The sequence below is a fragment of the Andrena cerasifolii genome, chromosome 2, assembly GCF_050908995.1.
Source record: "Andrena cerasifolii isolate SP2316 chromosome 2, iyAndCera1_principal, whole genome shotgun sequence".
NCBI classification, from domain to species: domain Eukaryota; kingdom Metazoa; phylum Arthropoda; class Insecta; order Hymenoptera; family Andrenidae; genus Andrena; species Andrena cerasifolii.
Window position 1 is genome coordinate 23,935,542 of NC_135119.1, and position 12,144 is coordinate 23,947,685.

A 12,144-nucleotide genomic window follows, 5' to 3' on the forward strand; every position below is an offset into this window, starting at 1 on the left:
TGATCGAAGGAGGCTTCGGGTTTGAGAATATTTCGTAGCGTTTGATGAATCCATTTTGATGGATACCTGATTCTTTTAGAAACTGATAGTGACTTGTTAAACCCGAGAAGGATGTATTGTAATATCTAGAAGCAGTAGTCCAGAGAAATTTGAATTGGTTCGCTGGAGATAGTCAAGGTGATCAAGTTGTTCGTGGTTCACCGCGTATAATTCTGTGTAATAATGGTATTAGATGGACAAGGCAGATCGGGTACTATATAAAAGAAAAAGACAGAAGTATTTAAATCTACTTCTGATCGTGAGGGTGACGGTAGGTATTTTAAAACAGAGAATTTTAACTTTAGCAATACATTTTCACCTAAATTCCAAATTATACCTTTAAATTAAAATCGAAGGTGAAATAAGTACCTGCTACCTTCACAACTGCTCCACGAACCTTTCTACAAAAAAATAGTACCATCACAAAATTACCATTTTCGAACCAACATCTAGTGGAACTATCTTAACCCTTAACTGGTATCCTGGGGTCGCTCGTGACCCCAAGCACCCAAAGTTCGATGTACAATTTTCGGTTGTCTAAGTTGGTAAACTGAATTTCTAATTAATTTTATAATAGTAGTTTAACTGTCTACGCTTCTATTATTTTCTACATTACCTAAGATGAAAATATTCATAGCGGTTGCTCTAGTGTCGACTTTACAAATTTCTGTGCCCTTTTTTATTTGGGGTCTGCCACGACCCCAGTATACCAGTCACGTTTGCCAAGAACAGTATACCAGTTAAGGGTTAAAATATCTATTTTCCCCTTTCGGTCACCGCTCACTCAAGTAAATCCTCAGCCCTTTCCTCACCCTGCCCTGCAAGATCATCTAACCTTACGGTACCCACGTTTCCAAACGGCCGAGAGAGATCTAAATCCGAAGAGCAGCAGAAAATAACGAAGCCGCGCGAGAAAACACTGCGAATTGTGTAATTGGAGGCGCGGTGAACGAATCGAAAGGAATCTGGGTGGAAGAACCGACGGAGCGTCGCGTTCTCTGGAGAACAGCGTACACCAAGATGGCCGCGTAGCGCCTCGTGGCATGGAATCTGATATTACCTCACCGTAGCCCTGGCAGTGACAGTGGCCCTCTCTCCTTCTCGCCCTCCTTCGTCTTTCTCCCTCCGTTGCTCTGTCTTCCTCAGCCAGCAGTCCTCCTTTCCCTCCTCTAGAACCGCTCCGACCGTCACGTCGCGGCTAGCAAGCTCCACGACCGCTAATTACAGACAGACGAATGATTATCTCTCGTTCCCAACGATGCAGTAACTCTTTCTGCTCCCTCTCAGCGATGGTGTTCCCGTCCGATCTCTCCTTTCTTTGCTTCCCCTCAAACTTCCGTGGGTAGTTCTTTCTAGAGTTACAGGTATAGGTAGGTATGTAGTTTTCAAAATTTGTTGGCAGATGGGTGAGCGTGGTTGTTGCTTTTTCTGGGAGATGGTTTTAAGGGTTTGGGGATGTTGGTTGAATTCAACTTTATGGGTGATGGGATTGTAGGTACTGGGTGGCGTAGAAGTATACATAGGTAATTGATCAATGGTCATTGGTGAACTGGGTTATCCTGATATTTTTCTAAGCTTCTTTTATGGATACTTCTACTTGTGTTCATAGTTGAGTAAGATCGTGTATACAGGATTGAGTGAAATTTATATAGATAAATGATCATTGGTGAAGTAGTTTATCCTGTTTTTCTTTCCAAGCTTCTTTCATGGGTGCTTTCATTTTTGTGCCCATAGTTAGGTAAGATTGTTTATATAGGATTGAGTGAAATTTCGTGAGTGATGGGATTATACTGGGTGGCATAGAAATATGATAAAAATAAGTTCTACTTTTTTTCGAAGCTTCTTTTGTGGACTCTCAACTTGTGTCTAAACTAAATTCTCAACTAAAATTTCATGAGTGGTGGAGTATATATTAGTAAGCAGAATGTTATGCCCAAGATCTTTGAAAATATTATTACGTCGAAATTATCTAGATAAATGATCATTGGTGAAGTAGTTTATCCTGTTTTTCTTTCCAAGCTTCTTTCATGGGTGCTTTAATTTTTGTGCCCATAGTTGAGTAAGATTGTTTATACAGGATTGAGTGAAATTTCGTGAGTGATGGGATTATACTGGGTGGCACAAAAATATGATAAAAATAAGTTCTACCTTTTTTCGAAGCTTCTTTCGTGGACTCTCAACTTGTGCCTAAACTAAATTCTCAACTAAAATTTCATGAGTGGTGGAATATATATTAATAAGCAGAATGTTATACCCAAGATCTTTGTAAAATATTATTACGTCGAAATTATATTACCTGTTTATGAACATTATAATACCAGAGCAGCGTGGGTTTGTCTCTGGAAGATCTACCACTACAAATCTACTATGCTATCAATATTACCCTTTTTTTAATTAGTTATTTTAATTAGATATTCACAACTCTTTAAATTACATATCCCTCCTAAAAAAACTTAGGCACCGTTCACTCTTATATGTAGAACATCATCGTACTCTAATGGGTAAATACAATCCGATAAACCGTATGTGTATGAACGTTAACACCGTATCTAATGTGTTCGACTTCTTCGACTGCTGATTTCATACATTTTGAACTGGAGTTATTAATCATATATGTAACTAGCTGTTATTTCGTTTTACATTGACTTTTATGTGCTTATCTCTATGTAACTTATTTTGCCGTATTATGTATGTAATTTTCTAATCTGTGCTTCATTTCTCAGTGTATACACTGCTGTATATTGATTTATCGAAGGGCTTCCGTTTAAATAAATTAATAAATAAAATAAATAAATAAATAAATAGATATACTGGGTGACGAAGGTGCACAATAGTTCCTCAGGAACTAAATACCTAGTTTTTGATTTTTTTTCCAAGCTTTATTCAAGAAAACTTCACGTGTCTATAGTACACTCATCCTGCATTAAATTTCAAAGGTGATGAAACTATACTGGGTGACGACTACGACAGATCAAAGATAATTATAGATCCCTAATGGCCCACGTTCTCCTACTTTTCTTCGCAGCTTCTTGTAGGACCCTAAGACACGTCCGTAGCCAAGGAACATCAGATATACCGATTCAATTAAACTTCATGTGTGACCAAACATACTGGGTGGCAAATAGGTTCGATCGATCGGTCGATGCCCATTAAGATACGAAAAGAATTCGAACGCTGGACGGTCGAGCGGATGAATCACAAGTGTGTCGCGCGTGAACCGCAATCCTGATGAAATAATCGGCTCATCCATATTTAACAGCGATTTTTATTGCGAAAATTGTGTCGCATGCGATCAAGTGCACGCGAACATTGTCGTTACGCTTCGAGGATTAGTGGTTGCGTAACGCACCAGGCGATCTGTCTTCTTTTACCATCGACTTCGTCGCCTTTTAATGCACCAGTAATTCCAAATTTATGTTAACTAAATAAGGTTGATTATCCGCGATAATCGTGTAGTATGATTATTATCTAGCGAGCGCTTGGGAGGTGTAAATTGTCCAGCCGATAACTTCGATAAGAGGAACTCGATTATGTATTCATACTTCCTCCTCGATGACGAAACGACGGACTGATTTCCGTTCAAGTTTTATTTCCGGTCGGGGATCGAATTAGTATGATAGTCGTGGCACCAGTGTCGCGATTCAAGGAAGACACTAGTGATTTAAAGTGTTATCCAAGCGATGACCACGAACTCGAATTTCTGGGGGATAGAAAGTTAATTTTTAAATTCTCTTGGAAAATGATTGATAATTTTTTGATATTTCGTTTGATCCGACAGAAATTAGTTGAATATTGAAAAAAAACATTGCATACATATAATATGATAGTGTTTCAATAGACGCCAGTGGTTTACAGTGAATTAGATTTTTGAATTTTCGTAAAAAAATGATTGGCAAAGTTTTTGGTATATTTCGTTCGATCTGACAGGAACTTGTTAAATATTGAAAGAGAACATTGCATACATGGAGGGCTCAGAAGCCAGTCAGTGTACCTAACAAGGGATGATCCCGAAGCTGAAAATTAAAAAAATTCTCAAACTTTGTGAATACATACGAGATTTCTTCCTGATTACAACGCAATTTTTGTTTCGTGCCCAAATTCACTCGAAGAGGGTGAAATAAAATTAACCCCCGATAATTCAGCTATTTTCCGATTTTCCGTTATAACTCGCGAATTGTAAGAGATAAAAAAAAAGTTTCGAGACAAAAGTTACTTCTTTTAATTAGATCTATCATTTGGTACCGAAATTATTTTACAATTCTTGAGTTATAACAGAAAATCAGGAAATAACTGGATTTTCAGGGGTCAATTACACCCCCTCAGAGTGAATTTGGGCGGCAAACGAAAATTGCGTTGTAATCAGGGGGAAATTCCCTACATATACATGAAGTTTCAGAATTTTTTGATTATCCGGGTTCGGGATGTTCCCTTGTAAGTCTAACTTCCCTGAAAATGAGTTACGTAGTTCAAAGCCCTGTTTACTCTTAAAACTTTCAGTTGATAAATCAATTAAGTCGCTACTTTCATACGTGAGCAATAAATGACGGTACTTGTATTGACCACGGAATTACTAATCAAAATTATTCACAGGTCAAACAGTGTAAATCTCGGTTTTGATGCTACTGGACTTACACTGATTGTCTTCTGAGCCCTCCACATAGTCTTCCAATAACTCAGGCATCTTCCCTTGAAACCCAACCACCTACAATGAAGCTTCGCAAAACGAATCTCTTATTTTACCTCGGTTCCAGCTCACCGAACCGCAAACCCCGACTTCTATCATCTCCAACAGACAGGAACGCGTATCGTTCCTTTCTCTGAAAACGACTCTTACACCTCGAGCTACTAGAACGAAAGAAATTCACGGCGAAGAAGGTCGCGTCCAATCTGCCATTTTTACCCCCTGCTTCACAGGGCCTCCTGTAAACTCCTTCCCCTAAAAACTCTCTTCCATCCATGAAATGCTCAGTCGCTCGGACACCTCTACACATCAGAATTTACCATTTCAACTCCAATTTATCAATCCACCGGAGATACTTACGCTCAATCCTTCTCTGTAATGGGATTACAATCACTCTATCGATCCCTGACAGCAAACAGGTAAATCTACAGGCACAGCAAGCCTTAAAGTGGGCTCCACACGCACCGCCAAACGCAGGGGGCCAAAGTGGGCGGAGCTACCCACCCAATTTATCAATCCACTAGAGATACTTACGCTTAATCCTTCTCTGTAATGGAATTGCAATCACTCTATCGATCACTGACAGCAATCAGGTACAACTACAGGCACAGCAAGCCTTAAAGTGGGCTCCATACCGCACGCCTCAACGCAGGTGGCCAAAGTGGGCGGAGCAATCTAACCCCTCCACTGCGCAGCATCGATTCTATATATAGAAACAGAGGTCCATCTTCAGAATTTTAGATTCTGGTAGCCAAATCTTCCGTTCTATAATACATACTGAAATCCAACCACTCATCTGTACACCTACAGTGGTGATCAACTTCCCACTCTGGACCCATTCTGCCAATCCTCGTAGCAAACAATTCTTCCCAACGAAACCATCTAATTTTCCTTACCATCCACGCTTTTAAAAATTCTTGCTCCCACCACTTCCCTCCATTCACCACCCCCCTTAACGAATCGTCACAGCTCCAACAACTAAAGCAGCTATCGCCCAAATGCCCCGATATCTCGGCCCGAGTGGAGGCTATTTAACCGAGATTCGAGCAAGGACTCTCGAGGAGAAGAAAACGGGATCAGGAAGGTCGGTGCGAGCGAGTGCGCTGCTATCCGGGGTATACCTCGGCTCGTTAAGATCCCCGTACCGGCGTAGCCCGTTCGGCCTGCGCGTTCTCTCCTGCCCTGCTCGTCCCTCTCCCTCCCACCCTCCCTGGCCCCCGCTGTTTCTCGTTCTCCGCTCGTTCCTTTTTGATCGAACTGGCTGGACGCGTACGGATCCCAATGGCGACGGTCAAGAGGAGAGGTGAAGCGAGTTCTCCTCTCTGGTCCGCTCACGGTGTCCGGTAGGTGGGTGTGTAGGACATAGCGGACTTGTGCAGTCAAGGACACGTTCCGCTTGCTCGCGCGGGCCCCGCTCCGCCCCTCCCCAAGCTCGTAGCGATGGGCCCGATACTCTCGCGCGACACCTTCGCTCGAGCGGGGCGATCATGCGCAGTCGACGCTTCACTCAACGTTGCGGACTATACTCTGCGTTTGGGGAACTTTTGTGGTGGGACATTTTCAGTTTTTAAGGACTGTAGTTTGTACGGGGGATTGTGCACGGTTGTGGTATTAGGTAATTTGGGTAGATGGTTAGATAAGAATAGTTTGAAGTCTTGGGTGTAACAAAGTCTTCGAGTGGATAAGGGTCTGGGTCGATGGAAGATTGGGGAGGGCCAAAAACACAATCTGTCTCTCTCTCTATATATAATTTAATTTATGGGGACCTCAGAATAGGGTTTTATATAAGAATTCGAGCTTGGTATGATTTAAAATCCTTAACTTCTCGAAGAAATCAGTAGTACATGTAGTTTAATGTTTAGGATGGGTCAAAATGGACCCCGCATCCTCCAGGCAAGGGTTAAGGTTATTGCTATTTAAATAGGTTACTTGAGTGTGATCCAAGTAGTCTGCTATGCCTATTCTATCAACTTTTGCATCATCTAATACAGGAGTCAGCAACTCGAGACTTAAGAAGAGCCAACAAGTTTTTTTTTTTTTAAATATTTATTCAAGAAAAAGTTACAATGAGTAAATATCACATTGTTCACTGTAGTGAATAGTCTACCGCTTGTACACATGTCCGCTAGGTTGCCAGATCGCTTCGGCGACGCTCACAACCTTTTTTTTTTTTAAATATTTATTCAAGAAAAAATTACAATGAGTATGAAGAGCCAACAAGTCTTACAGTATACATAGGTACTTTACTTTTAGAAACGCCATAAAAATTTAATAACACAAAAATACGTACTCTTTGGTGGGATTACAACGGGGGGAAGACAACCACCGCAGATGAACCAAGTACACAAGTACAGTATATTAATTCATATTAGGTGGCCGAAACTTTGCAACTTTTTCCATTCCTTCGAATATCAAAAGAGCCATTTTTAGATACCTGATGAGCCATTTATTGTCGACCCCTGATCTAATACACCGTAGCATCTTAATATCCTTGTATTCTTTTCTCCTCGAATTCGGACTTCATATGCCAACTGTGTCCCTCGTTAGTTTTGCAATTTTGTGCCCCAGCAAGCTACATGTGCCATTTTTCTCTGTTATTCATATTTCATCCTCCATGTGGAATGGTACACGGAGAACCTGGTCTGCAGATTTAAGGGAAATGACTCGAATATTTTTGGGGAGCAACGTATCCGTCGTGGTTCTCAACTCGACTTCTTTTTTCATTGGAAATGAACGCCAACAGTGCCGAGGGGGTCTGGGATGGCGAAAACGGGCCTACGGTACGTTTCAGTACCGCTTCGCGGCGCAACCTCGCCGGCCGAGGATGGCGGTTCCACTCAAGGACACGTTTATCCTTTATCCTGTTAGCGAGCAGGAATGCCCAGTCCTCGTTGCAGGATTCCCAAGCTGGCTCCCGGGGCAGGCTCGAGCTTTCCGAACCATTAAACGAAGCCTGTACGGCGAGCTGCTGAAGAAACTCGCCGCTGTCTCGCGATTTCTTTGCGAATTATTAGGCGAGGTTTCTTCGGAGAAAGAGAAATCCAGAAGGAGGGGGGCAGTGGTATTTTTGCGGCAGGGTGGTTTGTGAAAGGGGAAGTTGACTTTTTAGGGAAGGGGGTTGTTTTGTGGAGGAAAAAATATGAGCATTAATTTCTGAAAGAAGCACTGTTCATTTCTGAAGGAGGGATGCGGATTTCAGGAAGAAGGGACATTAAACTCTGAAGGGGGATGTTGATTTCTGAAGGGAGGAATATACTAAATTCTGAAGGAGGAGCTGTTCATTTTTGAAGGAGGAAACTTTACTTTCTGAACCGTGAAGGATTGATTCCTCAAGGAAGAAAATGTATTCTTACCAAAAGGAATTGTTAGGTAATTCAATAAGGGGTCTCCAAAATCTTCTAGCTCCAATAACATAGGGTGGTTCATGCCCCCTGTTCATTTCGATTACCCTTTTCATCGATATGATACCTCAGAGGAACCTCAGAGATCGGATCTCTCTTTAACTCGAGGAGCATGCACATTTCGGCTAACTCTACTGTTCTAGAACTCTTAGTGAACAGTTACAATGAGCACTTATCGAAATAAACAAAACAAGTCCCACACATTTAGAATTCTGACCAGAAATAGTGTCTCCTGCCTCAAACACATTATCCAATAGAAACAGCACTCGCGATACTAAATCACAGTACTCGTGCTCTCGACCACATCCAAGCATTCTTCTCGACTATTCCTCCCATCACCTCCACCGTTCAATAAAAACAATCCTCTTGGAATCCATTGTAACGATAGATCAACGATCTTAACACCGACACCAGGTAAATCAGACTCCCTGCGCCGCGTTATGGGATCAATTAAAAGCCAGCAATAAGTTTCAGTCCCCTCCCGCAGCAGTATTTATCTCCACGGACGAGATAACGTATCCAGTTCCCTTAATTAAAATAGTCGATTCGCGATCAAGTCCGTGCCCTTGAACTATTCGAATCTAAACGATGTCTATTTATTTACCCACTCGGAAGTAACTAAGACTCTCCTCTGACTCGTGCCACATAGGTGTACAAAGTAAATAGTGATGCTCGTAGAAAGAATTTACCCAAACAGTCGCAAAATGCATTTAATCACACGTATCGAAAGCCTGGTGCAGAAATATTGAATTTTCACTTTTGGTGACATTTTAGTTTCTATACTCAACAAATGTTTGTTGACTGTTTCTTTATGCTGCATAAAAATCACATTTATATCTACTTCGGAAGTTTGTAAAAAATAATATTTTTCTTCATTGTACGTCCCTGAATTTTATTTACCATTGTATGTTTAAACCTGCTTTTCTCGAAAAAAATTTCCTCGGAATTCCGAAAATTCTGCCATTTTGTGAATGTATAAGGGATTTGCTCCTGATTACAACGCGATTTTTCTTTGCTGCCCAAATTCGCCCCAAGCGGGTGAAATTAACCCCTGAAAATTTCTCCATTATCTGACTTTGTTTTGTAACTCGCAATCTGTAAGAGATAGAAACAAAGTTTCAAGACAAAAGTTACTTCTGTTAATTAGATCTATCAGAAGGTAAAGTTATATCCTTTGTTCTAACAGTTAGACAAAAGTTATAAACAAAAATATTACTAACTTTTCCTAAAGTTCTTCTTTTCACATGAAATCTGAATTGATGCTTTAAATAATTATAAAACAGCAGAATCCATTTTTCCCGTACAAATTCAACCTCGTCGACCCGCTTAGAATGAATTGGGGAAGTAAAAAAAATTGCGTTGTAATCAAGAGAGAATCCCCTATGTATTCCCAAAGTATCAGAATTTTTTGAATTTCCCTGTTAGAGATTCTTCCTTGTAAGCCATCGATATACGCTGCTTTCTTGCGCATACATGTAATTCCCCATATAATTCAAGATTGGTAGGACTGCTCGCCACCGCGCATGCGCCGGCGGCTGCGCGGTTGCGCAACGCGCAGGTTAGAGGGAACGCTGGCTAGTTTCAACCATCCCACTGTATACCGGGCCCAAAATAACACATTACCATATGCGTGCAGCAGAATTGCTCGCCATCTTTGCCCGAGGAACGTCCCAAAGCAGCTAGCAACCACAAATTAATAATAAAAAATAAAAAAAATACAGCAGGCAGGAGAACAGTTGAATATCAAGTGATCTTTGACGATTAGGATATAAGGCCCCGTGTGCGTTCCTCAAAAGGAATGGGAGAGATGGAAGGGCGGAGGAGACAGGTAGAGGTACCTCGAGCGACAGGGGGGAGGAAGGGCGGGAAAGAGAGAACGAAAGGGGAAAGGAAGAGGAGAAGAACGGTGGGGTCGGAGGAAGTGAAGTGAATTAGCGAAGGTATACGACCGAAAAGGAGGCCACGATCGTTCGAGTAAACAAGTGTCTTGGCCGCAGCGGCTTGACCAGTTCTACCTTCCTCGTCTCCTTCCGTCGCCGTTGCCTTTAACGCGCATGCAGTCATATGATATCACACCGGCTCGAAAATAAAATCTACCCCTTTGCCCACTTTGGAGGCGTTTCTGTTGCTTTTGCTGGTTTCGATTCTGGAGGATTGGATCTAGGAGTCTATATAGCTAGTCTCTTCCAAAAGAAACTTTTTTTCACTAAAAGCATTCAAACAGTGTGCCATTTTCTTCCCCAGCGTTGGTCACAGTTACCTTGATCCACGACGATATTATAATGCAAAAAATGGGCTAGACAATTGTTGCACAATCACGAAATGTACTCGCCTACATTTGAGATGCAAGGAAGTATTGCAAAGTGGAGGAATTGCAGAAATTCGAAGGTGGCCTTCTCCCTTAAGGGGTCGCCCTTAAATTACGTAAGGATTCTTCAGGAGGGAGGGGCTTGCGAATTTCTTACGTTTTCTTACAGAGAGCGAAGGAGGTCAGGTAGGGTGTTAAGTAACATTTATTTAACCTTGTCTTCAATATGAGTAGGTAACTTTAAAGACGACGTTTCATCGCACACACGAAACAGAGTTAAATGAATTATAGAAACTATTAAAAGAGTTTTAATAACTGAAAAATGCAGGGTGGAGGATAAGTAAAAATATTATCTGAGGAAGGGTTGAATATAAAATCTTACGAATTCTTATATTCTTGGGGAGGGAAGTGGTAAGAAATCGCCAAAACTACCCTTAAGGATGGCTCCCTCCATTGCGCCCTCTCGAGCCACAGTTACGTCACTCTAGTCGCGATCGATGATGAAGAAGGAAACTACGATCGTGGCTCCTCGATTCTAGATCGATTGTCGATCTGTCGTGGATCCTGGCCCTTTGTGTCCCATGATCTCCATTCGGCGAGGACCTTCGAGCACCTGGAAGCACGCGGACCGGTCGATCGCGATCACTCGCGTCAAACGTGATCTCCCACGGTTTTCCTCTCCCTTCGCTGCGGCTTTTCCGCCGCGTCCCTCCCCCGTGTCAAGATCAAGGCCTCGCCGGATCGCGCGGCGCTAGAAAACAATCTGGGTTAGCGCGTGCACGCTGGCACGCTGCTCGTGTTATACAGATGCGATATGAGTCACTGGAGAGACCAGTGTCTAGGAAAAGGAACAACGGTCTTTCGCTGATTCTTGAGAAGGTAGGGGCAGTGGCGGATTTAAGGAAAAGGGTGGCAAACGTTCTGGGACGCCCTGTATATATAAGTGAATTGCAAATAAATTTACGCGCGCGTGATGTGAAAATTATAGGAAATAAAAAAGTATAGTATTTGGATAAAATTATAATTTCTTTGGAAGGGGGTGGGAAGCAAAATATTTGCAAATAGGGAAACTTGCAATTGAAAAGGGGCTTAGAAAGTATGAAACTTGTATATTTTAAGTTCTGAAATATTTTAATTTAATAAATCATTATGCTTCGATACTAGATCACTATCGACCTCCAAACTAGTTCACCGCTCTTAGTTATCCCCATAGCACTTATACTGTACAGTAAACGCAGCCCAGAGCTCCGCCCACTTTTCCATCTTCTATCTAACCTTCTAATAATGAGAAGCAGGTGATTCTACATTCAAAATCAAATTCAAAATCACTTTTTCAATTGCGTTTAAAAGTTTTTTTAGCTCGCTCTCAATTTGATTCGTGAAGTATTCATAATTTTGAGTATCATTGACATGTTTAAGGACGATAGAATAGCACGGTGGATGGTATCGACTTAAATTTGCTCCGAAATCAGAGTCCCGAGAAGGATTCGCGTGGCTGGTCGCGGGGACGCATTCGCAGGCGCGCGGTAATAAATCGAAAGGCGCGCGTAGAGGGGCGCGTATAATAACAGGAGTCCGGTTAAATCGACCAGCTTGATTCGAGGCGTGCATGTGAGTCAGTAAGACGTTTGCTCCGCGTGCCACACCCCGAAATGCATTTTGCATTCCGTACCGCGGTGCAATAGCGTACACGGGCCGCGCATTCCTCGAGGACC

The 12,144-nt window shown here is 42.0% G+C and overlaps 1 long non-coding RNA gene across 1 annotated transcript in view; it reads left to right on the forward strand.

Annotated features, from left to right (window-relative positions):
- LOC143378783 (uncharacterized) overlaps positions 1 to 10,211 on the forward strand; it is a 40,810-nt gene extending 30,599 nt beyond the window's left edge. Inside the window, exon 3 of the long non-coding RNA XR_013088356.1 lies at positions 9,627 to 10,211. This is a non-coding gene — a long non-coding RNA (uncharacterized LOC143378783). The remainder of the gene's footprint in view (positions 1 to 9,626) is intronic.
- The last annotated feature ends 1,933 nt before the right edge of the window (positions 10,212 to 12,144 follow it).